The sequence below is a fragment of the Dermacentor silvarum genome, chromosome 1 (assembly GCF_013339745.2).
Source record: "Dermacentor silvarum isolate Dsil-2018 chromosome 1, BIME_Dsil_1.4, whole genome shotgun sequence".
NCBI classification, from domain to species: domain Eukaryota; kingdom Metazoa; phylum Arthropoda; class Arachnida; order Ixodida; family Ixodidae; genus Dermacentor; species Dermacentor silvarum.
Genome location: NC_051154.1, coordinates 248432018 through 248458949, shown reverse-complemented (window position 1 = coordinate 248458949; position 26932 = coordinate 248432018). Strand labels below are relative to the sequence as shown.

At 46.0% G+C, this 26932-nt stretch overlaps 20 non-coding genes across 20 annotated transcripts; all 20 read right to left on the bottom strand.

The window, feature by feature from the left end:
- Positions 1 to 115: 115 nt before the first annotated feature.
- On the bottom strand, positions 116 to 187 carry Trnap-ugg (transfer RNA proline (anticodon UGG)). Its single transcript has one exon. It is a non-coding gene; the product is annotated as a tRNA-Pro (tRNA).
- A 191-nt stretch (positions 188 to 378) lies between these two features.
- On the bottom strand, positions 379 to 450 carry Trnap-ugg (transfer RNA proline (anticodon UGG)). Its single transcript has one exon. It is a non-coding gene; the product is annotated as a tRNA-Pro (tRNA).
- A 191-nt stretch (positions 451 to 641) lies between these two features.
- Trnap-ugg (transfer RNA proline (anticodon UGG)) lies at positions 642 to 713 on the bottom strand. The gene has a single exon. It is a non-coding gene; the product is annotated as a tRNA-Pro (tRNA).
- Positions 714 to 905: 192 nt separating this feature from the next.
- Positions 906 to 977, bottom strand: Trnap-ugg (transfer RNA proline (anticodon UGG)). The gene has a single exon. It is a non-coding gene; the product is annotated as a tRNA-Pro (tRNA).
- A 191-nt stretch (positions 978 to 1168) lies between these two features.
- Trnap-ugg (transfer RNA proline (anticodon UGG)) lies at positions 1169 to 1240 on the bottom strand. Its single transcript has one exon. It is a non-coding gene; the product is annotated as a tRNA-Pro (tRNA).
- A 191-nt stretch (positions 1241 to 1431) lies between these two features.
- Trnap-ugg (transfer RNA proline (anticodon UGG)) lies at positions 1432 to 1503 on the bottom strand. The gene has a single exon. It is a non-coding gene; the product is annotated as a tRNA-Pro (tRNA).
- A 5160-nt stretch (positions 1504 to 6663) lies between these two features.
- Trnap-ugg (transfer RNA proline (anticodon UGG)) lies at positions 6664 to 6735 on the bottom strand. Its single transcript has one exon. It is a non-coding gene; the product is annotated as a tRNA-Pro (tRNA).
- Positions 6736 to 6926: 191 nt separating this feature from the next.
- Trnap-ugg (transfer RNA proline (anticodon UGG)) lies at positions 6927 to 6998 on the bottom strand. Its single transcript has one exon. It is a non-coding gene; the product is annotated as a tRNA-Pro (tRNA).
- A 191-nt stretch (positions 6999 to 7189) lies between these two features.
- Positions 7190 to 7261, bottom strand: Trnap-ugg (transfer RNA proline (anticodon UGG)). Its single transcript has one exon. It is a non-coding gene; the product is annotated as a tRNA-Pro (tRNA).
- A 5072-nt stretch (positions 7262 to 12333) lies between these two features.
- Positions 12334 to 12405, bottom strand: Trnap-ugg (transfer RNA proline (anticodon UGG)). Its single transcript has one exon. It is a non-coding gene; the product is annotated as a tRNA-Pro (tRNA).
- Positions 12406 to 12599: 194 nt separating this feature from the next.
- On the bottom strand, positions 12600 to 12671 carry Trnap-ugg (transfer RNA proline (anticodon UGG)). The gene has a single exon. It is a non-coding gene; the product is annotated as a tRNA-Pro (tRNA).
- A 191-nt stretch (positions 12672 to 12862) lies between these two features.
- Trnap-ugg (transfer RNA proline (anticodon UGG)) lies at positions 12863 to 12934 on the bottom strand. Its single transcript has one exon. It is a non-coding gene; the product is annotated as a tRNA-Pro (tRNA).
- A 5044-nt stretch (positions 12935 to 17978) lies between these two features.
- Positions 17979 to 18050, bottom strand: Trnap-agg (transfer RNA proline (anticodon AGG)). The gene has a single exon. It is a non-coding gene; the product is annotated as a tRNA-Pro (tRNA).
- Positions 18051 to 18242: 192 nt separating this feature from the next.
- On the bottom strand, positions 18243 to 18314 carry Trnap-ugg (transfer RNA proline (anticodon UGG)). The gene has a single exon. It is a non-coding gene; the product is annotated as a tRNA-Pro (tRNA).
- Positions 18315 to 18505: 191 nt separating this feature from the next.
- Positions 18506 to 18577, bottom strand: Trnap-ugg (transfer RNA proline (anticodon UGG)). Its single transcript has one exon. It is a non-coding gene; the product is annotated as a tRNA-Pro (tRNA).
- Positions 18578 to 22140: 3563 nt separating this feature from the next.
- On the bottom strand, positions 22141 to 22212 carry Trnap-ugg (transfer RNA proline (anticodon UGG)). The gene has a single exon. It is a non-coding gene; the product is annotated as a tRNA-Pro (tRNA).
- A 192-nt stretch (positions 22213 to 22404) lies between these two features.
- Trnap-agg (transfer RNA proline (anticodon AGG)) lies at positions 22405 to 22476 on the bottom strand. Its single transcript has one exon. It is a non-coding gene; the product is annotated as a tRNA-Pro (tRNA).
- Positions 22477 to 26042: 3566 nt separating this feature from the next.
- On the bottom strand, positions 26043 to 26114 carry Trnap-ugg (transfer RNA proline (anticodon UGG)). Its single transcript has one exon. It is a non-coding gene; the product is annotated as a tRNA-Pro (tRNA).
- Positions 26115 to 26306: 192 nt separating this feature from the next.
- Trnap-ugg (transfer RNA proline (anticodon UGG)) lies at positions 26307 to 26378 on the bottom strand. The gene has a single exon. It is a non-coding gene; the product is annotated as a tRNA-Pro (tRNA).
- Positions 26379 to 26570: 192 nt separating this feature from the next.
- Trnap-ugg (transfer RNA proline (anticodon UGG)) lies at positions 26571 to 26642 on the bottom strand. Its single transcript has one exon. It is a non-coding gene; the product is annotated as a tRNA-Pro (tRNA).
- Between the last annotated feature and the right edge of the window lie 290 nt (positions 26643 to 26932).

Sequence of the window (26932 nt, the reverse complement as noted above, 5' to 3'; positions counted from 1 at the left end):
GCGCATCTTTGGTCGCGTTTGTGCTGAGAAGAGAAAGGGAACATCATCAAATAAGAGGATAATGATCATCGTTTTTTAAACATTTATTCGCATGCCTAGTGAAGGTAAAAAAAACGGGCTCGTCCGGGATTTGAACCCGGGACCTCTCGCACCCAAAGCGAGAATCATACCCATAGACCAACGAGCCGAGGTCATCCTACATTCGCGGCACGTTTACAGTATCGCAACATCTTGGCTCGCTTGAGAAACGAAGAAAAAGAAGTGCGCATCTTTGGTCGCGTTTGTGCTGAGAAGAGAAAGGGAACATCATCAAATAAGAGGATAATGATCATCGTTTTTTAAACATTTATTCGCATGCCTAGTGAAGGTAAAAAAAACGGGCTCGTCCGGGATTTGAACCCGGGACCTCTCGCACCCAAAGCGAGAATCATACCCATAGACCAACGAGCCGAGGTCATCCTACATTCGCGGCACGTTTACAGTATCGCAACATCTTGGCTCGCTTGAGAAACGAAGAAAAAGAAGTGCGCATCTTTGGTCGCGTTTGTGCTGAGAAGAGAAAGGGAACATCATCAAATAAGAGGATAATGATCATCGTTTTTTAAACATTTATTCGCATGCCTAGTGAAGGTAAAAAAAACGGGCTCGTCCGGGATTTGAACCCGGGACCTCTCGCACCCAAAGCGAGAATCATACCCATAGACCAACGAGCCGAGGTCATCCTACATTCGCGGCACGTTTACAGTATCGCAACATCTTGGCTCGCTTGAGAAACGAAGAAAAAGAAGTGCGCATCTTTGGTCGCGTTTGTGCTGAGAAGAGAAAGGGAACATCATCAAATAAGAGGATAATGATCATCGTTTTTTAAACATTTATTCGCATGCCTAGTGAAGGTAAAAAAAAACGGGCTCGTCCGGGATTTGAACCCGGGACCTCTCGCACCCAAAGCGAGAATCATACCCATAGACCAACGAGCCGAGGTCATCCTACATTCGCGGCACGTTTACAGTATCGCAACATCTTGGCTCGCTTGAGAAACGAAGAAAAAGAAGTGCGCATCTTTGGTCGCGTTTGTGCTGAGAAGAGAAAGGGAACATCATCAAATAAGAGGATAATGATCATCGTTTTTTAAACATTTATTCGCATGCCTAGTGAAGGTAAAAAAAACGGGCTCTTCCGGGATTTGAACCCGGGACCTCTCGCACCCAAAGCGAGAATCATACCCCTAGACCAACGAGCCGAGGTCATCCTACATTCGCGGCACGTTTACAGTATCGCCACATCTTGGCTCGCTTGAGAAACGAAGAAAAAGAAGTGCGCATCTTTGGTCGCGTTTGTGCTGAGAAGAGAAAGGGAACATCATCAAATAAGAGGATAATGATCATCGTTTTTTAAACATTTATTCGCATGCCTAGTGAAGGTAAAAAAAACGGGCTCGTCCGGGATTTGAACACGGGACCTCTCGCACCCAAAGCGAGAATCATACCCCTAGACCAACGAGCCTTTTTTTTTCTTTATTGCCGTCGTCGACGTACAAAATCAAGGGTTACAAATGATAAAACTTGCCAGCCACACTTTGGCCAACACAGCACTAAAATCTTTTCAGTGACACCAGTTCATCGAGTACATACATCCATTGTGGTGGATCAGCAGTGATTTGTAAGCGTCTCTCACGTAAACAACACTCTCAATGAAATGTTCTCGTACCGGTATAACAACCAAGTCTGCATGTTCAAATTGCATGCGAGTTTTCCACATAGCGTGGAGGCCCAGGACCATAATAAGGTCGTACGGTACTTGCTCTGAGGTATCTATAGGCAAAAAGCGTATCCCATACGGGTCCAGGGGCAACTGCTTCTTCAGCGTTCTCTGCAGAACGTCCCAGTGAAAGATCGGGTCCCAGCAATCTAGGAAAACATGTTCTATTGTTTCTGGTTTTTTACATAAAAAGCAGTTGGTGTTCCAGGGGATGAAAATACCCTTGCTATGAAGCCAGGTCTTAACGGGAAGTGTGTTTGAATGTAATTGGAAGAAGAAGGACTTAGTTGATGGCCGTACTGGCATTTTCTTCACTCTTTTTAGCACGTCCTGTCCGGGGCCTCCACGGTGTGGCGAGCGGTACAAAGGTATGGGGAGCATCGTGTCCACAAGATCTCTGTACAATTTTTTCTTTGTAACGGTGGACAGATACTGCTGTGAGAAACGCACATTTAACATCCTATATGACATCACCACTTCACGCAGGTATCCTTTCACAGTTCCCGGCATGTTCTGAGCCGACGAAACAACGAATCCCGGAAGAAGTCTGCCCAGCCGTACTTGTACTATTGTTCGAAGAAAGAGATCATTTTGATCCCGCAGAAACACAAAGCGTGACACAATTTGTCGCAAAAACAAGTGAACCAGACCAAGCCCACCTTTCTTGACCGGGAGAAACAAGTTTGTTCGACTCGTCCTCTCCCAGGTAGAGGCCCAAATGAAAGTAGCGAAAATGCGGTGAATTTTTTGTACGCTTACCCGCGCAGCACACAACACATTCATAACATACCATATCTTAGAAATTAAAAAGAGGTTGCAAACAGTGGCTCTAGAAAACATTGACAATTGCTTTCCTCTCCAACCGTCAGCCTTTTCCTTTGCTCTCGAAGCTTGGTCGAGCCAGTAAGGTTCGGCCTCACGGTAACTTCCGAGAGGCACCCCCAGGTACTGTGTAGGCAACTTTGACCAATTCAATCGAGAAAAGGTCTCCGGCGTGTCTTTCCAACTCCCATGCCAGAAGCCATAACTTTTATCCCAATTTATCTGGGCTCCAGCTGAAACGCAAAATTTTTCGACTACAGTAGTTGCCTCTTTAATGCTGGCTTTATTTGTACAGAGAATCGCGATGTCGTCTGCATACGCCAGTATTTTAACGTGTGCTGCCTGTAGTCGATAGCCTGCTATGCGGTCGTTGTTTTTAATGGCCAAACAGAGTGGCTCGAGATAAGCAGCAAACAGAAGGGGCGAAAGCGGGCATCCTTGACGCACCGACGAGAGCACACGAAAGCTATCGGTGAGCTCCCCATCAACAATGATTCGCGTTGAGCAGTCTTTGTACGCCATCGTTACGCCTTCCGTTATGACACTGCCAACGTTCGTATGTTCAAGTATGCATAGTAGAGCCTTGTGCGAGACGAGGTCGAAGGCTTTTGCCAAATCTATCTGCATCATCGCGACGTAATCGCCAATCGCGTCGCAACACTCTAGCACACTTCGAACCACGTGTACATTTGTTGTAATACTGCGGCCTTTAATGCCACAAGTCTGGTGAGGCCCTACCAATGTTTTGATGACACTTTGCAGTCGTTTCGCTAAAACTTTCGTGAATATTTTGTAGTCAACGTTGGCTAGAGTTATCGGGCGATATGAGCCTGGCAACAACTGCTTCTTTTCGTCATCACTCTTCGGGATTAGCACGATATGCGAGGTTGTGAAAGACAAGGGCAATCTTTTTCGGTCATACGCTTCGCTGATAACTAGATGGAGGACATGAGCCAGCGCTGACTTAAACGTTTTATAGAAAGTAGCCCCTAAGCCATCAGGTCCAGGTGCTTTACCGGGCGCCAACTCGTCTATTGCGCACTCTATCTCACTCAGGGTAATGGGATGTTCTAGCCGTGCCTTAACTTCTTCATCGAGCTTTGGCATCAATGAAAGGAATTCCGTCTGGTAGCCATCTTTAGGTTCGCGTGGTTGACCTAAGAAGGCTTTGAAGTGATCGACGATCCCTTGTTTGATGTCGTTTTTGTCGGACGTGATGTCATTGCCTTTAGCTAGCTGGCGGATTTCCTTCCGACATGCGTACCTTTTCTCGTCTGAGAGAGCTCGTTTTGTTGGCGCTTCTCCCGCCCACAGCTTCTCAGACCTTGATCGCACAACGGCGGCTTTGTATTTCTCAGAGTCTATCCTTTCGAGTTCGGCTTTCACTTCCTTTATTTCGTTAACATACACACCAGGCTGGACACTTTCCATGCTGATGAAAAATTGCAGTTGCTGGCGAAGGTTCGTTTCTGCCTGTTTCAGGTTATGCCGAAGGACACTGCTTCTTTCAATAGCCATTGTTTTTACTTTCTGTTTAAATTCTTCCCATTTAATGGCGAAGCTTGCTAATTCGACTGAAATCAGGCTTTCTAGTTCCTTCGCAACAGCATCAACGAAAGCATCGTCATCCAGCAACTGCGCGTTCAACTTCCAGAGGTCCCAGTTAAAGGTGTGTTTGATCTGTCTTTTCCCAAAGGTGGCAGTTACCAAGCAGTGATCGCTATATGCAATGGGTTGCACATCATATTCACTACACAAGGGCACCAATTCGGCTGACACATATAATCTATCTAGCCGAGCGTGGCTATCACGCTGGAAGTGAGTAAACTGTGGGTGAGTACCACTGGCAAAGACACTACCGATATCTTCCAAGTCGTAATCGTGCACCACTGCATTTAGCAATTCAGCACTCCTATCGCGAACGTGTGAACATTTTGCGCGATCGTCAGCAGTGCATACACAGTTAAAATCGCCCAACAGTATTACCACCTTGTCACAGTTTACGTACTCTTCAAGACGCTCAAAGAAGGATCGCCGGTCTGTTTGAATATTCGGTGCGTAGACACAAATGACACGGAATTCCTTATCGCAAAAACAAAAATCAGCCACTAAAAGGCGCCCACTTTCACACGAAAACACTGACTGCACACAAATGCCAAAGTTTCTTCGAATGAATACAGCGCAACCACCTGATCCACCAACAGCGTGAGAAACACACACGTCAAAGTGCGCACGAAAATTGGACACCATTCTGTCGGTTAGCTCTTGGCTCTCTATTTTCGTTTCTTGGATTCCCACAAGATGCAAGTCATTATCTAAGAGTAGGCGACTTAGCTGACATTGCCGCCTTCTTGCACCGAGCCCTCGTACATTTAACGTGGCTACACGTAGCGCTCCTTCGATATTAGCTGCCATGACTACACGGCAGAATGGTGCCCGTCACAGTTACGCAGGGACGAGTGTTGATAATGACGCGCCGATAACCGCGTTGAGTGCCACAAAAGGGAACACAACCCGACCTCTCGAAAACAACACTGACATGCAACTCGGGCCCTCGATCCTGACACATATCCAAGAGAATAGCGCTCAGGGTGACGGCCATTGCACTCACGAACCCCCCAACCCGCCTCAAGCAAACCACAGTACAGAACTACGGAGGCGGTTTACCCGCCTGCCGTGGATCGGCCGTAATGTTCGGCCGCAGCTTCAAGGTTGGTCTCCTCATACCTGGCGCTTTGGGCGGTGGCTCGTCTCCGCCGCTGCTGTCCTGCAACGTAGCCAGGCTATTGGTCTGGTCGCGCGGACGTTTCCCCGCCTGCAAGTTGGCAAGCCCGGTATGGGTGTCCATGTCTTCATGTTCAGGGGGGGTGGAGGCCGTTCCCGGGTCAGGTGGGCTCTCTTCCTCACGGTTCGGCATGGCTACAGTGCCCTCCACTTGCTCTTGCTGTTCAGTGGCGACGGCTTCATCGACATGTTGCCCCTGTTTCTGAGGTCGTGCCTACCGACTCTGCAACCTCGCCAGCTGCTTCCTTAGTCCGTGGTCGATGTGTCTTCCATATCCGCCTCGTCCATGAGTAGGGCGGAGTTGTCGTCGTTGCTCACGGGTCCTGGTCACGCTAGCGTACGTCCGCTCGCACTGACTCTCTTCGTGACCGAAGCGTCGGCACGCACCACACCGCGGTATGCGGCAGTCGCGACGAATATGGCCGGTTCCGCGGCAGCGTAGGCAGAGAGGGGCCCTGCCCGGCACAACCACGAGAGCCAGCTCACCGGAGACGCTCACCTGGTGCGGGCAGGTCGTCAAGCATTACGCCCGGCTTCAACTTCAGCGTAACCAGTCTTGTAGTAGAGTTCTTGTCTGCCACGCCATGCACCCGCCACCGGCCGCGGGCGACGTCCGTGACCTTTCCAAACGGCGCGAAGGCAAGACGCACGTCCTCGTCGGGAACGGTGTGCAGCAGCCAATGCACTTTTAAGCGTACGTCCTGGTTGGCGGGGTCAATGACGAGGCATCGGCCCTTCTTGACCTGTAGCTCACCAACATTGACGATCTTCTTCACAGCTTCGTTGTCTTTGAAGGTCACGGCCCAAACATGGCTCATACGGTAGGCCCCGAGAGCCACCACTTCCGGCAGGAGCGATAACGGGGCGAGCGCATCGCGGAAATCTTCCACCCGGTATGGGCGGGCCCTGATATCACAATGTAAAAAAACTGTGTTCACAACAAAACGCCCTGTTGGCAAACTCGGCAAAACAACTTGGTACTCGTTGTCCGCAACGACACTCCTGTTACCGCGGCCGCTCTGGGCCGCTGAAGCCGCTCCTACGGAGCCCGTCATCGTACGTCCGTCACGCTCGGTGGCCGGAAGCAGAATCTCCAGACCAACGAGCCGAGGTCTTCCTACATTCGCGGCACGTTTACAGTATCGCAACATCTTGGCTCGCTTGAGAAACGAAGAAAAAGAAGTGCGCATCTTTGGTCGCGTCTGTGCTGAGAAGAGAAAGGGAACATCATCAAATAAGAGGATAATGATCATCGTTTTTTAAACATTTATTCGCATGCCTAGTGAAGGTAAAAAAAACGGGCTCGTCCGGGATTTGAACCCGGGACCTCTCGCACCCAAAGCGAGAATCATACCCCTAGACCAACGAGCCGAGGTCATCCTACATTCGCGGCACGTTTACAGTATCGCAACATCTTGGCTCGCTTGAGAAACGAAGAAAAAGAAGTGCGCATCTTTGGTCGCGTTTGTGCTGAGAAGAGAAAGGGAACATCATCAAATAAGAGGATAATGATCATCGTTTTTTAAATATTTATTCGCATGCCTAGTGAAGGTAAAAAAAACGGGCTCGTCCGGGATTTGAACCCGGGACCTCTCGCACCCAAAGCGAGAATCATACCCCTAGACCAACGAGCCGAGGTCATCCTACATTCGCGGCACGTTTACAGTATCGCAACATCTTGGCTCGCTTGAGAAACGAAGAAAAAGAAGTGCGCATCTTTGGTCGCGTCTGTGCTGAGAAGAGAAAGGGAACATCATCAAATAAGAGGATAATGATCATCGTTTTTTAAATATTTATTCGCATGCCTAGTGAAGGTAAAAAAAACGGGCTCGTCCGGGATTTGAACCCGGGACCTCTCGCACCCAAAGCGAGAATCATACCCCTAGACCAACGAGCCTTTTTTTTTCTTTATTACCGGTAAGCAGCGGTACATAGTAATACCAACATAACTAACATATGTACACACACAGATGGACTTCACATCCGTTAAGTATAAATAATAAGCACAAGCAGCCTGTCATACTGTAACAGGCTTTGTTCAGAATTCCTTAAGATTGGCCAGGGGTTCCATCCTGGCCATCCAAGGTGGGGGACACTCTTGTGTTGCAACCACATCAAGAAAACGTCTTATTTGTTCTCGGAAATACACACGGGCTGGTCTTCTATCGGGATCGCAATAGAAGCCTGCCATGCGGGAGCGCCATATACAGTAGAGGCCAGTCAGCATAATCTGATCAAAAGGTGTTCCGTCATCGTCGTCTATCGGCAAAAATCTGATGCGATGTGGGTCAAGAGGAAATTCTTTCTTTATTGTGCGCTGTAAAACATCCCATAAGTATACTCCTTCCCAGCAGTGTAAAAAAACATGATCTATGGTTTCAGGTTGTTTGCAAATTATACATTGTGAGTCCCATGGCATGTAAAAGCCTCTTTCTTCTAGGAACGTTGCAACTGAAAGTGTACCTGTGTGTAGTTTGAAAAAGAAACTTTTCATACCTGGCGGTACCTGCATTCGTTTGACGCGTTTAAAAACATTCTGGCCTGGGCCTCGACTGTATATGGCTCTGTACAGAGGCGGGGGAAAAAGGCTGTCCATTATATCGTTGCGCAGCTTTTTCCTTGAGACATTAAACAAATATTCTTTCGAATAACGTACAGCAAGGAAACGAACACTGAATACAATTTCCCTGTAAAAACCAAACACTGCCGCCGGCACACCTTGGGAGCATACAATCAACTCTGGCAACAAGTGCGCGAGTCACTCTACAGACTGTTTGCAAAAAAGGATCATCGTTGTTCCGAAAGAAAATAAAACGTCCTACTAGTTGCCTGACAAACAGGTGGGCCAGCCCTAATCCTCCATCTTTCACCCGTCTGAACAAATTGTTGCGGCAACATCTCTCCCATCCGGAACCCCACACAAACACGGCAAAGACTCTGTGGAATTTTTGCACATTGGCCCTGTTACAGAAAATGAATTGCATGACATACCATAGCTTAGCGACGAAAAACAAGTTGCATACAGTAGCCCTGGCAAATACTGAAAGGTATTTGGCTTTCCACGCCTCAGCCTTCTCTTTAGCACTTTTAAGCTGGCCCTGCCAGTATTCGTCACTCTGCTTGTAAGCTTCGAGTGGTGCGCCTAAGTACCTTACTGGCGTTGTTGACCACTTGACATTCGCAAATATAGCAGGAGCCTCAGGCCATTCTCCATGCCAAATACCGAGGCACTTGCTCCAGTTTACTCTACTACCAGTGATTTCACTGAAGTTTTTCACAACATTTATCGTCTGTAAAATGCTCTCCTTGTCTTTGCAACACACGGCTACGTCGTCAGCATAGGCCAGGAGTTTGACTTCTGACGCTTGCATCGTAAACCCATGAATACATTTGTTCTTAATGACTGCCAAACACAAACTCTCTAAATAAATACAGAACAAAAGTGGGCTGGCTGGGCAGCCTTGGCGCACGGAACGTTGAATGCTGATGGGGGCCCCCAAAGTCTTGTTAATTATAAGCTTAGTAGTGCCGTTCCGGTACGCCATGGCCACCCCGTCAGTAATTATGGACCCGACATTTATATGCTTAAGAATGGCATATAAAATACTGTGAGACACACAGTCAAAAGCTTTCTCCAAATCAAGTTGAAGAATCGCAACTCGTGCCCTTAAGGCGTCACAACATTCCAAAATCGATCTCATTATGTGTACGTTCGTGTTAATGCTTCGTCCTTTGATTCCGCAGGTTTGGTGCCGGCCTACTATGGTTTCCATTACTGTTTGTAACCTGTCTGCGATTATTTTCATGAATAATTTGTAATCACTGTTGGTAAGTGATATTGGTCTGTACGACGTTACATATTTCAGTTTCGCCGGCTGGTCAGTCTTAGGGATAAGTACAGTGTGCGCTTGCGCGAAAGAATGTGGCAATGCGTTTACTTCATACGCTTTGTTAAACACGTCAGCGAGTAGAGGCGATAGTTCTGATTTAAACTGTTTATAAAAAGCGGCACAAAGGCCATCCGGACCGGGTGATCTTCCAGCTTTTAAATCTTCAATTGCTTTTTCAACTTCATGAGTTGATATCGGTGCCTCGAGCCTGTTCTTCGTCTCGTCGCTGAGTTGCGGCATACGCACCAAAAACGCAGCTCTAAAGGCGTCTACGTCAACAGTTCTCGATGCAAAAAGTTCTTCGAAGTGCTCGAAAAACGCTTGTGCTATGTCCTCACCGTCGGTTATTTCGTTTCTATCTACTTCAATTATATCTATGTGATTGCGCCGCGCATGCGTTTTCTCCAGACCAAGCGCGCGTTTAGTTGGCGTCTCATCTGCTGTCAGTGCCTCTGCCCTTGCGCGTATAATCGCTCCTCGATATCGCTCTTCATCGCATAGCTCCAATTTCGCTTTGATGCTGCGTAAATCGTCTTTGTATGCGCCTGGCTGGCTGCACTCTAAGGCGGTTAATTTTTCCAACACTGCCCTTAGTTCTTTCTCTTTAGCTCTTTCTTCATACTTTATTTTACAGGAACGGTCGATAGCGGTTAACTTAATTCGTTGTTTAAAAATTTCCCATTTTTCAGCGATTTGCGCCACTTTGTTGTTTTCTACATCCTTCAAATGTTCCTGTACATTGCTTCGAAAAGACTCGTCCTTTAGCAATTTCGAATTCATTTTCCACATTTCCCACGTGAAAGTGTTGCCTTTTCCTTTGCGTCCAACGCATGTCTTGACCAAACAGTGGTCGGTGAATGAAACAGGTATGACATCGTAGCTTCGACATATGGGTATAACGTCTAGTGTCACGTATATCCTGTCAAGACGAGCGTGACTATTGCCTTGGAAGTGCGTGTATTGAACCTGGCGTGTTCCGACTAGGCAATCAGCCACGTCGTCCAAGTCACACTCGGCTAATAGTTCAGTGAGGACATGACAGCTTTTATCATTTGTTCTCTTGCCTGTTCTATCTCGATCACTGAGTACACAATTAAAATCTCCCATAATAATGACCTTTCGATGCGCGCATATCTGCGCCTTTAACGCTGAAAAAAACTTCTTGCGTTCATCGCATATATTGGGTGCATATATACATATCACCCGCCAAGAATCATCACCAACAGCAAAGTCGCAGTACACTAGTCTGCCAGAAGGGCACGAAAAATAATTTTCGATGAATAGCCCGGGCAGCTTCTTAATAAATAAAATAACACCTGCTGACGCTCCTTTGGCATGGCTCACTACCGCGTAATACGAAGGCGTAAACCTTAGCACCATGCCCCGGGTCTCCTCCTCCCCTTCGACTTTTGTCTCCTGCACGGCTAGAACATCGAGGTCTTGGTCCACCATCATCCGGTACACTTGGCTTTGTTTACGCTTGGCGGCCAAACCTCTCACGTTTAGCGTGCCCATGCTAAGCGTCGGGTTGGTTGCCATTGCTATACTACGGGAAAGAGAGAAAGGCCCGGAGCACCGTGCTCACCGCAACGTCTAGCCAGCGGCTAGACGCCCCCGGGACCGTCCGGCGGTCTGGCATGGTCCGTAGTCGGTGGTGGCTTGTCGCCCTCCTTCCTGTCCCGAGAGATGTTTGGACAGGGCTTGAAGCTGCTCCTTCTTAACATGGTTGACTTTGCAGGCGGCCCGTCGGCGTGATTCTTCGGAGTTGCTTTGCCGTCGGTGGCGTCTAGCGGCCTTTTGAAGGGAGTGTTGCCGCTCACATCCATAGCGTCGCTGTCTGGGGCCGGGTCACCACTTTCTGCCACGTACGCGGTATCATCGGATACAAGGCACTTTTCACTGCCTTTCTCCAGTTCTTCAGGAGGACCTGATGGCTCGTCTTTCTTTTGGGGAGTAGCAAGTACTTCTTCCGTACCTCCCTCTGTTTTTGTTATCGCCTCCGCATTGTTGGCGCTCTCCTGGTCACCCGCCCCTTTGGCGGCGTCCTCGACTTCAGCAGCATCCATCCTCATCTCTGCGGTGACTTCGCTTGCTGGTAGTCCAACGGCTGTAGCGTACGTGAGTACACACTGATCTTCAGTGTGGCCAAAATTACGGCATCGCGAGCATCGCGGCACCTTGCACTCGCGACGGACATGCCCGAAACCCTTGCATCGTAGGCACTGCATCGGCCGTCCAGGCACCACGACAAGGGCCAGTTCACCTGAAACTCGGATTTGGTGCGGAAGGTCGTCTACTTTCATTCCGCTCTTCAGTTTCAGAAGAACAGTTCGAGACGTTGAATCCTTATCTCCGACGCCTTTGACGCGCCATCGTTCTCGCGTCACTTCAATGACCTTGCCAAAGGCTGCCAGCGCTGTCTTTACATCTTCGTCTTCAACCCAGTACAGCAACCAATGAAGGCGAAAGCGTACCTGTTGGTCTTGAGGGTTGACGACTACGCAGCGACGCCCTTTCACGTTGAGTTCTTTCAATGTCACGAGTTTCTTCGCCGCCTCGTCGTTCGAGAAGGTGACCGCCCAAACATGATTGATCTGGTAGGCGCCAAGGGCCACGACTTCCGGTAGCAATCCAGTCGGGACGAGCGCGTCTCGGAAATCTTCGACCCTGTAGGGCCTTGCTCGCACGTCGCCATGTAAAAACACGGTGTTCTTTACAACACGTCCCTTGGGCAGAGGTGGCAAAATAAACTGATAGCTCGCTTCCTCGTTATCGATAAGCCTGTTACCGCGGCTGGTCGCCGCAAAAGCTGCTCCTTCGGAGCCCATGATTCGCACGTCCGCACAGCTCGGCTGCCGGAAGCAGAATCCCCCATGACCAACGAGCCGAGGTCATCCTACATTCGCGGCACGTTTACAGTATCGCAACATCTTGGCTCGCTTGAGAAACGAAGAAAAAGAAGTGCGCATCTTTGGTCGCGTTTGTGCTGAGAAGAGAAAGGGAACATCATCAAATAAGAGGATAATGATCATCGTTTTTTAAACATTTATTCGCATGCCTAGTGAAGGTAAAAAAAAACGGGCTCGTCCGGGATTTGAACCCGGGACCTCTCGCACCCAAAGCGAGAATCATACCCCTAGACCAACGAGCCGAGGTCATCCTACATTCGCGGCACGTTTACAGTATCGCAACATCTTGGCTCGCTTGAGAAACGAAGAAAAAGAAGTGCGCATCTTTGGTCGCGTCTGTGCTGAGAAGAGAAAGGGAACATCATCAAATAAGAGGATAATGATCATCGTTTTTTAAATATTTATTCGCATGCCTACTCAAGGTAAAAAAAATAACGGGCTCGTCCAGGATTTGAACCCGGGACCTCTCGCACCCAAAGCGAGAATCATACCCCTAGACCAACGAGCCGAGGTCATCCTACATTCGCGGCACGTTTACAGTATCGCAACATCTTGGCTCGCTTGAGAAACGAAGAAAAAGAAGTGCGCATCTTTGGTCGCGTCTGTGCTGAGAAGAGAAAGGGAACATCATCAAATAAGAGGATAATGATCATCGTTTTTTAAATATTTATTCGCATGCCTAGTGAAGGTAAAAAAAACGGGCTCGTCCGGGATTTGAACCCGGGACCTCTCGCACCCAAAGCGAGAATCATAGCCCTAGACCAACGAGCCTTTTTTTTTTTTCTTTATTGCCAGTTCTCGACAGGTTCACCGACACACTGTCAGCAAAACAAACAAAATGCATAACTAGGACACAAAAATACAGAATAAAAAAAGAAGCTCTTACATAGCAGCCAGCATGACTTGGCTGACTTTGTCTTTTAAAATTCCTTTAGGGATGCCAAGGCCTCTACCCTTGGTAGCCAATCAGGCACATCAACTTGTGCTTTTTTCACCTCCAGAAAGCGTGACATGTGTTCACGGAAATGTATGCGCGCAGGCCGCGCTTCTGGGTCACAATAGAAGCCTTGCATTCGGGATCGCCATAGACAGTAGAGGCCAGTCAGCATGATGAGGTCAAATGGGACCCCGTCCTCATTATCCAGTGGTAGAAATCTTATGCCCTGCGGATGTAAGGGCAATTCTTTCTTCATTGTTCTTTGCAGAACGTCCCAAAAGTACACCCCCTCCCAACAATGTATGAAAACACGGTCTACTGTTTCAGGCTTTTTACAAATCAGACAGTTTGACCCCCACGGCATGTAAAACCCGCGTTCTTCTAAGAAGGTTCTCACTGTCAGGGTGCCAGTGTGAAGCTTGAAGAAGAAAGATTTCACTCCTGGCTGCACGTGCATTCTTTTTACTCGTTTCAAAACGTTCTTTCCCTGACCTCCACTGTATATGGCTCTGTACATCGGTACTGGAAAAATAACATCACACAGGTCACTGTACATTTTCTTTCTTTTCACGCTGAACATATAATCATTCGAGAACCGTACCGACAAAAAACGAACACTGGCTACTATCTCCTTGAAGTACCCAAAGTACCAGGCATAATTTCGCTGCTGATAACAAGCTCTGGTAACGCACTACAAAGTCTCACTTGACACACCGATCTTAAGAACGGGTCTTTGACGTCCCGAAAGAAGAAAAAACGGCTTACAAGCTACCGCACGAATAGGTGTGCCAGACCCAGGCCTCCCTCTTTCACTCGCCTGAAAAGATTCGTGCGGCTGCAGCGTTCCCAGCTGGAAGCCCAAATAAAAACAGCGAACACTCGGTGGAACTTCTGCACATGCACTCGCGAACAATACAACACTTGCATCATGTACCATAATTTACTAACAAAAAACAAATTGCACACTGTCGCTCTGGCGAAAATTGATAGGTGTGAGCCTTTCCATCTCTCCGCCTTTTCTCGTGTTTCTTTGGCTTGTTCTAGCCAGAAATCATCATTTTTCTTATAACTTTCAAGGGGAACGCCGAGGTACTTCACTGGGGTTTTAACCCATTTCACGTTGGCAAATGTCTCTGGTGTTGACTGCCACTCGCCGTGCCAAAAGCCCAGACACTTTCCCCAGTTCACAAAGCTCCCCGTTACTTCTCCGAACCGTCTTACTACAGCGACTGTCTCTAGCACGCTCTCCTTTTTCGTACAGCACACCGCTATATCATCAGCGTACGCTAAGAGCTTTAGCTCGGACGCCTGCAATCTGAACCCATGAACACGATCATTTTCAATTATTGCTTGACACAAAGTTTCAATATAAATACTAAACAAAAGAGGACTCAGTGGGCACCCTTGACGCACGCTCCGCTGGACGTCAACGGGGTCCCCCAATCTGTTGTTGACTATCAGGCGCGTTTTGCAGTTTCTATAAGCTAGGGATATTCCGTCGATGATGATTGAGCCTAAATTAACATGTTCGAGTATGGAACGCAATAATACATGAGATACACAGTCAAATGCCTTTTCTAGGTCAAGCTGGAGTATTGCGACAGCCGACCGAGAGGCGTCACAACACTCGAGCACACACCTCAATGAATGAATATTAGTAAAAATAGAGCGGCCCTTAATACCACAGGTTTGGTGGGCTCCCACAATCTGCGTCATAACGGTCTGAAGTCTGCTAGCCAATACTTTCATAAATATTTTATAATCACAGTTAGTTAGTGAGATTGGTCTGTATGATGTCACGAGTCTTAGCCTATCTTTTTGTTCTGTTTTTGGAATGAGCACAGTGTGTGCTTGGGAGAATGACAGGGGTAACGTTCCCACCTCAAATGCCTCATCAAAGACATCTTTCAACTGACAGGACAGGTCTTGCTTGAATGCTTTGTACCAAGCCGCGCTCAGACCGTCCGGACCGGGCGACTTTCCTGGGTTAAGATCATCTATTGCCTTTTCTATTTCTGCTATTGTTATAGGTGCTTCAAGAGCTGCTTTTCTTTCTTCTGACAGCCGAGGCATGCGCTCTAAGAAGGCTGTTTTAAACCCTTCTACATCTACTGATCTATGGGCAAACAGCCCTTCGTAGAATCGAAAGAAAGCTCGCCCTATAGCCTCCGTATCTGTTGTTTCAACACCACTTTCTTCTATCACATCGATGTGATTACGGCGGGCGTGCGCCCTTTCGATTCCCAGCGCTCGCTTTGTGGGCGTCTCCCCGGCCGCCCATGCCTCGGCCCTGGCTCGCACTATCGCTCCCCGATAACGTTCTTCATCTGCTGCTTCGAGTTTCTGTTTTATGCTACGAATGTCGTCTTTAAACTTGCCCGGCTCACGGCATTCAAGCTTAACCAGTTTTTCAAGCAATTTTCTTAAATTTCTTTCTTTAACTTTATCCTCATACTTAATGCAGCTAGCTCGCTCTATGGCTTTCATTTTGACATGTTGCTTAAATAAATCCCATTGCGCGCCGACACTGGGCACCTGTTCTGATTTCATTGCATCTATCGCCTCCTTCACATCTTGAATAAAGCATTCGTCGCTTAGAAGCTTTACGTTCATTTTCCACAGATCCCACGAAAACTTTTGTTTTTCCGCACTTCCCATCAGACATTTAACCAGACAATGGTCCGAAAACGACACGGGCACTACATGGTATTGGGTACACAAAGGTAATAGCTCCACTGATGCATAAATACGGTCAAGGCGAGCGTGACTCTGCCCTTGGAAATGCGTAAACTGCACTTCTCTCACTCCCTCGAGACATTCTGCTACATCATCTATATCATGTTCTCCAATAAACCGTGATAAAAGCTGACTACTTCTGTCTCTATACCCGTGTGCATTGCTTCGGTCCCGAGTGTTCAAAACGCAGTTGAAATCTCCTAACACAACAAGATGTTTGTCTGCAGTCAGATATGGCTCAATGCTCAGAAAAAAATTATACCTCTCATCTGTACCGTTCGGTGCATAAATACATATTACTCTCCAGGTAACATCACTGTAATAAAAATCAACAACAATAAATCTACCATTTGGACATGAATAAACACTCTGTACATCTAGCCCCGGTAACTTTTTCAAAAATAGCAGGCATCCCGCTGACTTGCCCACCGCATGACTCACTGCAACGTAGTAGCGAGCCGTGAAGCGAAGCAGCATGCTCCGGGTCTGCTCCTCCCCTTCAACTTTTGTTTCTTGCACAGCCAACATGTCGAGGTCATGATCTACCAACAACCGGTATACTTGGCTCTGCTTTTTCTTTGCGGCTAGACCTCGCACGTTTAACGTAGCCAAACTAAACGACGCGTTGCGTGCCATGTTTTAACAGGAGGTAGCAGGACCCGAAGCATGACGCTTACCTTGCACGTCTAGCGCACGGCTAGACGTCTTCGGATCCGCCCGGTTGCCCGGTGTCCAGGTGCTGCCTCGTCGGCTCGTCGGTGGGCTTCCTCTCCGATTCGAGATTTGGCCGTGGCTTAAGGCTGGGGCGTCTCCCGGAGGACGCCTTCTGGTCCGCGGTCCCTTCAAGCGGACGCTTGACAGCCGGGTTGACTCTGCTGCTATGGGCTTGGCTCCCCTGCAAGCGCGGCTTCCTTGGTTCAGCTTGGGTGCCTTCTGTATCGCTACTCTCCAACGTGTCGTCGTCAGCGGGAACGGGCGTGGCTGCCAGCTCGGTCACTGTTGCTGGCGGCTTGGTCGTAGCCTCCGTTGTCCCCTGGCTTTGCTTGCCTTCTGGTGTCTTTTCGCTGCGCGGTTCCTTTTGGGTTTCCAAGCTTCCGCTTCCCTTTGCTGCCTCCTCGGCTTCGGTCACGTCCATTAAGAGCTTCTAGGTGTAGTCGCTCACTCCTCGCCCAGTAGCTGCGGCGTAGGACCGCGTGCACTGAGCGTCTTCGTGTCCAAATCGTCTGCATATCGAGCACCGGGGCACTTTGCAGTCACGCCGGACATGTCCAGAGCCCTGACAGCGCAGGCACTGCATTGGTCGCCCCGGAACTACCACTAATGCTAGTTCTCCAGCGACCCGTACCTGGTGCGGTAGGTCTTCCAACTTCAAGCCAGTTTTCAACTTTATCAGCACCGTCCGGGCAGTCGAGTTCTTTTCTTGAACACCCGGCACCCGCCAACGCTCACGCTGTACGTCAACCACCTTGCCATAAGCGGCTAGCGCTGTACGGACGTCCTCGTCAGCTACGCCGTAAATAAGCCAGTGAAGGCGTAACTTGACTTGCCTGTCCTGTGGGTCCACGACGACGCAGCGCCGTCCCTTCACTTCCATTTCCTTCAAGGCTAGCAGCCGCTTGGTAGCGTCTGCATTGCACATGGTAACCGCCCAGACATGGTTAATCTGGTAGGCTCCGAGTGCGACAACTTCCGGCAGCATCCCTGCAAGAGCGAGGGCGTCCCTGAAATCTTCAACTCTGTAAGGCCGTGCTCGCACGTCACCATGCAGAAAAACTGTATTGGTAACGATGCGTCCTGTAGGCAGTTGTGGCAAAACAAAATGGTACTCATCTTCTTGTTTCCTGTTACCGCGGCTGGTAAGGGCCGCCATCGCCGCTCCAACGGAGCTCATGATCCTACGAACCGCACAGCACGGCTGCCGGAAGCAGAATGCCTAGACCAACGAGCCGAGGTCATCCTACATTCGCGGCACGTTTACAGTATCGCAACATCTTGGCTCGCTTGAGAAACGAAGAAAAAGAAGTGCGCATCTTTGGTCGCGTCTGTGCTGAGAAGAGAAAGGCAACATCATCAAATAAGAGGATAATGATCATCGTTTTTTAAATATTTATTCGCATGCCTAGTGAAGGTAAAAGAAATAACGGGCTCGTCCGGGATTTGAACCCGGGACCTCTCGCACCCTAAGCGAGAATCATACCCCTAGACCAACGAGCCGAGGTCATCCGACACTCACGGCACGTTTACAGTATCGCCACATCTTGGCTCGCTTGAGAAACGAAGAAAAAGAAGTGCGCATGTTTGGTCGCGTCTGTGCTGAGAAGAGAAAGGGAACATCATCAAATAAGAGGATAATGATCATCGTTTTTTAAATATTTATTCGCATGCCTAGTGAAGGTAAAAAAAAACGGGCTCGTCCGGGATTTGAACCCGGGACCTCTCGCACCCAAAGCGAGAATCATACCCCTAGACCAACGAGCCGAGGTCATCCTACATTCGCGGCACGTTTACAGTATCGCCTCATCTTGGCTTGCTTGCGAAACGAAGAAAAAGAAGTGCGCATGTTTGGACGCGTCTGTGCTGAGAAGAGAAAGGGAACATCATCAAATAAGAGGATAATGATCATCGTTTTTAAATATTTATTCGCATGCCTAGTGAAGGTAAAAAAAAACGGGCTCATCCGGGATTTAAACCCGGGACCTCTCGCACCCAAAGCGAGAATCATACCCCTAGACCAACGAGCCGAGGTCATCCTACATTCGCGGCACGTTTACAGTATCGCCACATCTTGGCTCGCTTGAGAAACGAAGAAAAAGAAGTGCGCATCTTTTGTTTCACCATATCTCATGGGGTTTAAGAACAGATTTGTGGGGCACCCGATTATGGAACTGGTCGTTGGACAATCGGCTAACGTGTGTTAACTCCGGATCTATTACGTTTGTGCGAGGTCAATCTTACTCTTTAATAGATCTTACATTCTGTGGCCCGAGTCTTTCCGTAACTTCTTGGTCGACTGTTGAGTGTTCGACAAACAGTGATCACCTTCCAATAGTATTTGAAGTTGCCCGTCCTGTAACATTTATGAGTGACCAGGTTCGAACTTTTATAAACTACGACATTTTTAAAAAATGCTTACGAAATGCCCTTTCATCTCTGTCTGATGCGCCTACAGAACAAAAAACCACGATTATTTGTTCCGCTTTGGAAAACTCTCAAAAAAAAGGCTCAATTTGAGATTAGATTGAATAAAAGAAATTCTTACAGCCCTTGGTGGAATGAAGAATGCAGCCGAGACTACAGAAAGAGAAAAGCTGCTTGGAAAAAATTATTACATAACCAGAGTCCGCAAAATTGGAGTGACTACAAATTTTTTCGAGCAATCTTTAAACATACAGTTTCAAAAGCCAAAGATGAATTCGACTGTAAGCATTTTGATTTCCTGTCTAACAATAAAAATAAGCGCGCATTATTCCGATTTCTCCGCAGTAGAAAAGTTCTTCCACGTCAAATTAATATTGACTCTATAATCTTAAGTAGCGATGAAATAAAACAATCACTAGAAGAAATTGCGAAGGGATTAGAGCTTAGATTTTCTTCCGTATTGCCAAGTTGTTCTCGCTTACGTAGGGCATCAGATGATTTTACAGAAGTCTCTATGTTGGAATTGGCTGAAATTGTGGAGCGGCTTCCAGATTCAGCTCCCGGTGTGGATGGGGTAACATCTGCTATGATCAGAATCTTATTTAAGGAAGCTTCTAATGACCTTTTAGCTGTTGTAAATTACTCGATTCGGTTTTCATGGATTCCGTCTGCGTGGAAAATCGCTAAAATCATCCCAATTCTTAAAAATCATGGGGAAGGATATACAATAGATAATATTAGACCAATTGCCCTAACTTCAAATTTTGTTAAATTAATCGAAAGAATTCTATATGCCCGTATGATTAAATTTATACAGAACAAAGACTTGCTTAGCCCCTGCCAAATTGGATTCCGACCATCATGTTCCATTTGGCATGCTCACGTGGACTTAGAAAGTAGAATAAAATTAGCACGGCGACAGAGGCAAATAGGTGCTCTCGTGACGTTAGACATTTCCAAAGCATACGACAGCGTTGAACACTTAATCGTATTAGATATATTGTGAAGTCTAGAGATTCCAAAATATTTTTCAAACTGGATTGATGAATTTTTAAACGGAAGAACATTTTACTGCTCTCTAAGAGGCTTTTCCTCGAGTATTTATAATCAATCACGTGGTGTTCCTCAAGGAGCTGTCACTTCACCATTACTTTTTAACATTCTGATGTGTTCCATTCCTCTTCATCAAGATGTACAAACATACGTATACGCAGATGACATTGCTTTCTTCGCATCAGACAGTGATATCCACTCTCTATATTATCGACTACAAAACTACCTCTATGCCATAGAAACCTGGTTAAACAAAATTCGCCTTTCACTTAACGTTAGAAAATGCTCGATATTGGTTTTCCCTCTTAACAATCCTGTTAACATATCGCTATCTTATCGCCTCGAGACTATACCTCAAGTGGAGTCTGTGAAATATTTAGGTGTAGTATATGACCGTTCCCTCAGCTGGCTCGGCCATATTGACCAAATAGTTAAAAAAGGAGTGAGAGCCGTTGGTATGCTTCGTAAGCTGTGCAACAGTCGGTCCGGAATGCGGAGAGATCCACTTTTAATGATATATAAAATGTATGTGCGGCCCAATTTAGAATTTGGATTTGTATTATTTTCCGGTGCGCCAGCTTATAAATTACGTCCCCTTGTTCTGCTTGAGCGGGAAGCCCTACGACTGTGTTGTGGATTACCCAAATGTGTTGCCAATAACATACTACACCAAGAAGTCAGGTTGCCCTCAATAGTGTGTAGATTTCGCTTACTGACGGTGCAAACAATCTTAAAATTGTATGAATCCCCTATTACAAGATTAGAATACATATTCATTTCCCAGCCTGCACTATTCTTCGGAATACACTGGCCTCGTTTTCATACACCCCAGGTGGTCTTCGTACAAACATTAATCAATCCCTTAAATGTACGTATCTGGGAGGTGCCGCCTATTTGTGATGTGCGAAAAAACCTACAAATCATATATGATGACATCTACCCAAACAACGCAAAACTCCTTTTTATAATATATTAAACGGCCTATTACAAGACCATTTATTAAGTTTATCAATAAGTACGATCATTGCGACAGACGCCTCACAGTGTGAAGAAAAATCTGGAATTGGCATTTTCTCTCCTGCTCTAAATTGGTCATTCGCAATCAGGATTCCGGACTTCCTTTCCGTATTTATGGCTGAATTTCTAGCTGTAGTTCTAGCCCTACGCAAACTAAATTCATCAATATCAGCGGTAGTAATAATAACAGATTCTTTATCTTTATGTTCCTCGCTCACAGCAAATAGTGTCACTAACCTTTTACGTACATTTCATTTTCTAGTGCCTGCCCACATAAATTTAATTAGATTGCTTTGGGTGCCTGGACATAAAGGATTAGTCATGAACGAAATGGCTGACAGTCTCGCGAGAGCGGCCCTCAGTGGCCCTGTATTACGATTACTTCCTACAATAGCTTACCTAACGACTACTAGATTCAGGAGATATTCAATTATTCAAGACTTCTTGAACCCGACTGTAGCTAATTTCTCAGAATATCGACACCTCCTATTCCCTTGGCCCAAAAATTCCTTTCACACCAGAAAAACTGAAGTCATCTTTACCCGATTACGTTGTCGGGTACCAATATTAAACTTCTATCGTCACAGGGCTGGTCTGGTGCCCTCCCCTCTGTGCCCATTCTGTGGAGAAGATGAAACAATACATCATTTTTTCATATTCTGCCGACGTTTTTCTTCTTTAAGGAAAAATATTCTAGAATCAAAATTTGCACAGCTTGGTTTAGGCTTTTCTATCCTAAACATCCTTTCTTTAGGAGCCTCCTCTCTTGGAAAGTGCCACAGGGATATTTGCTCAGCCGTGGAGGAATTTATAAATGCTTCAAATAGATTTTCTTGAATTCTTAAATATTTTATTTTGTTCATTTTCTCCATTTAGCTTTACCGATTTTAGTATTAAAAAGATTGCCTAATCCCACCCAAATCTTGGCCAATCCCCCGCAGTGGGTATGCGCCATCAGATAAGGCATACCATACCATACCATACCTTTGGTCGCGTCTGTGCTGAGAAGAGAAAGGAAACATCATCAAATAAGAGGATAATGATCATGGTTTTTTAAATATTTATTCGCATGCCTAGTGAAGGTAAAAAAAAAAACGGGCTCGTCCGGGATTTGAACCCGGGACCTCTCGCACCCAAAGCGAGAATCATACCCCTAGACCAACGAGCCGAGGTCATCCTACATTCGCGGCACGTTTACAGTATCGCCTCATCTTGGCTCGCTTGAGAAACGAAGACAAAGAAGTGCGCATCTTTGGTCGTGTCTGTGCTGAGAAGAGAAAGGGAACATCATCAGATAAGAGGATAACGATCATCGTTTTTTAAATATTTATTCGCATGCCTAGTGAAGGTAAAAAAAAACGGGCTCGTCCGGGATTTAAACCCGGGACCTCTCGCACCCTAAGCGAGAATCATACCCCTAGACCAACGAGCCGAGGTCATCCTACATTCGCGGCACGTTTACAGTATCGCCACATCTTGGCTCGCTTGAGAAACGAAGAAAAAGAAGTGCGCATCTTTTGTTTCACCATATCTCATGGGGTTTAAGAACAGATTTGTGGGGCACCCGATTATGGAACTGGTCGTTGGACAATCGGCTAACGTGTGTTAACTCCGGATCTATTACGTTTGTGCGAGGTCAATCTTACTCTTTAATAGATCTTACATTCTGTGGCCCGAGTCTTTCCGTAACTTCTTGGTCGACTGTTGAGTGTTCGACAAACAGTGATCACCTTCCAATAGTATTTGAAGTTGCCCGTCCTGTAACATTTATGAGTTACCAGGTTCGAACTTTTATAAACTACGACATTTTTAAAAAATGCTTACGAAATGCCCTTTCATCTCTGTCTGATGCGCCTACAGAACAAAAAACCACGATTATTTGTTCCGCTTTGGAAAACTCTAAAAAAAAAGGCTCAATTTGAGATTAGATTGAATAAAAGAAATTCTTACAGCCCTTGGTGGAATGAAGAATGCAGCCGAGACTACAGAAAGAGAAAAGCTGCTTGGAAAAAATTATTACATAACCAGAGTCCGCAAAATTGGAGTGACTACAAATTTTTTCGAGCAATCTTTAAACATACAGTTTCAAAAGCCAAAGATGAATTCGACTGTAAGCATTTTGATTTCCTGTCTAACAATAAAAATAAGCGCGCATTATTCCGATTTCTCCGCAGTAGAAAAGTTCTTCCACGTCAAATTAATATTGACTCTATAATCTTAAGTAGCGATGAAATAAAACAATCACTAGAAGAAATTGCGAAGGGATTAGAGCTTAGATTTTCTTCCGTATTGCCAAGTTGTTCTCGCTTACGTAGGGCATCAGATGATTTTACAGAAGTCTCTATGTTGGAATTGGCTGAAATTGTGGAGCGGCTTCCAGATTCAGCTCCCGGCGTGGATGGGGTAACATCTGCTATGATCAGAATCTTATTTAAGGAAGCTTCTAATGACCTTTTAGCTGTTGTAAATTACTCGATTCGGTTTTCATGGATTCCGTCTGCGTGGAAAATCGCTAAAATCATCCCAATTCTTAAAAATCATGGGGAAGGATATACAATAGATAATATTAGACCAATTGCCCTAACTTCAAATTTTGTTAAATTAATCGAAAGAATTCTATATGCCCGTATGATTAAATTTATACAGAACAAAGACTTGCTTAGCCCCTGCCAAATTGGATTCCGACCATCATGTTCCATTTGGCATGCTCACGTGGACTTAGAAAGTAGAATAAAATTAGCACGGCGACAGAGGCAAATAGGTGCTCTCGTGACGTTAGACATTTCCAAAGCATACGACAGCGTTGAACACTTAATCGTATTAGATATATTGTGAAGTCTAGAGATTCCAAATTATTTTTCAAACTGGATTGATGAATTTTTAAACGGAAGAACATTTTACTGCTCTCTAAGAGGCTTTTCCTCGAGTATTTATAATCAATCACGTGGTGTTCCTCAAGGAGCTGTCACTTCACCATTACTTTTTAACATTCTGATGTGTTCCATTCCTCTTCATCAAGATGTGCAAACATACGTATACGCAGATGACATTGCTTTCTTCGCATCAGACAGTAATATCCACTCTCTATATTATCGACTACAAAACTACCTCTATGCCATAGAAACCTGGTTAAACAAAATTCGCCTTTCACTTAACGTTAGAAAATGCTCGATATTGGTTTTCCCTCTTAACAATCCTGTTAACATATCGCTATCTTATCGCCTCGAGACTATACCTCAAGTGGAGTCTGTGAAATATTTAGGTGTAGTATATGACGGTTCCCTCAGCTGGCTCGGCCATATTGACCAAATAGTTAATAAAGGAGTGAGAGCCGTTGGTATGCTTCGTAAGCTGTGCAACAGTCGGTCCGGAATGCGGAGAGATCCACTTTTAATGATATATAAAATGTATGTGCGGCCCATTTTAGAATTTGGATGTGTATTATTTTCCGGTGCGCCAGCTTATAAATTACGTCCCCTTGTTCTGCTTGAGCGGGAAGCCCTACGACTGTGTTGTGGATTACCCAAATGTGTTGCCAATAACATACTACACCAAGAAGTCAGGTTGCCCTCAATATTGTGTAGATTTCGCTTACTGACGGTGCAAACAATCTTAAAATTGTATGAATCCCCTATTACAAGATGAGAATACATATTCATTTCCCAGCCTGCACTATTCTTCGGAATACACTGGCCTCGTTTTCATACACCCCAGGTGGTCTTCGCACAAACATTAATCAATCCCTTAAATGTACGTATCTGGGAGGTGCCGCCTATTTGTGATGTGCGAAAAAACCTACAAATCATATATGATGACATCTACCCAAACAACGCAAAACTCCTTTCTTATAATATATTAAACGGCCTATTACAAGACCATTTATTAAGTTTATCAATAAGTACGATCATTGCGACAGACGCCTCACAGTGTGAAGAAAAATCTGGAATTGGCATTTTCTCTCCTGCTCTAAATTGGTCGTTCGCAATCAGGATTCCGGACTTCCTTTCCGTATTTATGGCTGAATTTCTAGCTGTAGTTCTAGCCCTACGCAAACTAAATTCATCAATATCAGCGGTAGTAATAATAACAGATTCTTTATCTTTATGTTCCTCGCTCACAGCAAATAGTGTCACTAACCTTTTACGTACATTTCATTTTCTAGTGCCTGCCCACATAAATTTAATTAGATTGCTTTGGGTGCCTGGACATAAAGGATTAGTCATGAACGAAATGGCTGACAGTCTCGCGAGAGCGGCCCTCAGTGGCCCTGTATTACGATTACTTCCTACAATAGCTTACCTAACGACTACTAGATTCAGGAGATATTCAATTATTCAAGACTTCTTGAACCCGACTGTAGCTAATTTCTCAGAATATCGACACCTCCTATTCCCTTGGCCCAAAAATTCCTTTCACACCAGAAAAACTGAAGTCATCTTTACCCGATTACGTTGTCGGGTACCAATATTAAACTTCTATCGTCACAGGGCTGGTCTGGTGCCCTCCCCTCTGTGCCCATTCTGTGGAGAAGATGAAACAATACATCATTTTTTCATATTCTGCCGACGTTTTTCTTCTTTAAGGAAAAATATTCTAGAATCAAAATTTGCACAGCTTGGTTTAGGCTTTTCTATCCTAAACATCCTTTCTTTAGGAGCCTCCGCTCTTGGAAAGTGCCACAGGGATATTTGCTCAGCCGTGGAGGAATTTATAAATGCTTCAAATAGATTTTCTTGAATTCTTAAATATTTTATTTTTGTTCATTTTCTCCATTTAGCTTTACCGATTTTAGTATTAAAAAAGATTGCCTAATCCCACCCAAATCTTGGCCAATCCCCCGCAGTGGGTATGCGCCATCAGATAAGGCATACCATACCATACCATACCATTGGTCGCGTCTGTGCTGAGAAGAGAAAGGAAACATCATCAAATAAGAGGATAATGATCATCCTTTTTTAAATATTTATTCGCATGCCTAGTGAAGGTAAAAAAAAAACCGGGCTCGTCCGGGATTTGAACCCGGGACCTCTCGCACCCAAAGCGAGAATCATACCCCTAGACCAACGAGCCGAGGTCATCCTACATTCGCGGCACGTTTACAGTATCGCCACATCTTGGCTCGCTTGAGAAACGAAGAAAAAGAAGTGCGCATCTTTGGACGCGTCTGTGCTGAGAAGAGAAAGGGAACATCATCAAATAAGAGGATAATGATCATCGTTTTTTAAATATTTATTCGCATGCCTAGTGAAGGTAAAAAAAAACGGGCTCGTCCGGGATTTGAACCCGGGACCTCTCGCACCCAAAGCGAGAATCATACCCCTAGACCAACGAGCCGAGGTCATCCTACATTCGCGGCACGTTTACAGTATCGCCACATCTTGGCTCGCTTGAGAAACGAAGAAAAAGAAGTGCGCATCTTTGGACGCGTCTGTGCTGAGAAGAGAAAGGGAACATCATCAAATAAGAGGATAATGATCATCGTTTTTTAAATATTTATTCGCATGCCTAGTGAAGGTAAAAAAAAACGGGCTCGTCCGGGATTTGAACCCGGGACCTCTCGCACCCAAAGCGAGAATCATACCCCTAGACCAACGAGCCGAGGTCATTTTTTTTTCTTTATTGCCGTCTTCGACGTACAAACTCATAGGTTACAAAGGATAAAACGTGCCAGCCACACTTTGGCTAGCACAGCACTAAAATCTTTTCAGTGACACCAGTTCGACATCTATTGTGGTGGATCAGGCAGTGATTTGTAAGCGTCTCTCACGTAAACAACACTCTCAATGAAGTGTTCTCGCACCGGTATTACAACCAAGTCTGCATGTTCAAATTGCATGCGAGTTTTCCACATAGCGTGGAGGCCCAGGACCATAATGAGGTCGTACGGT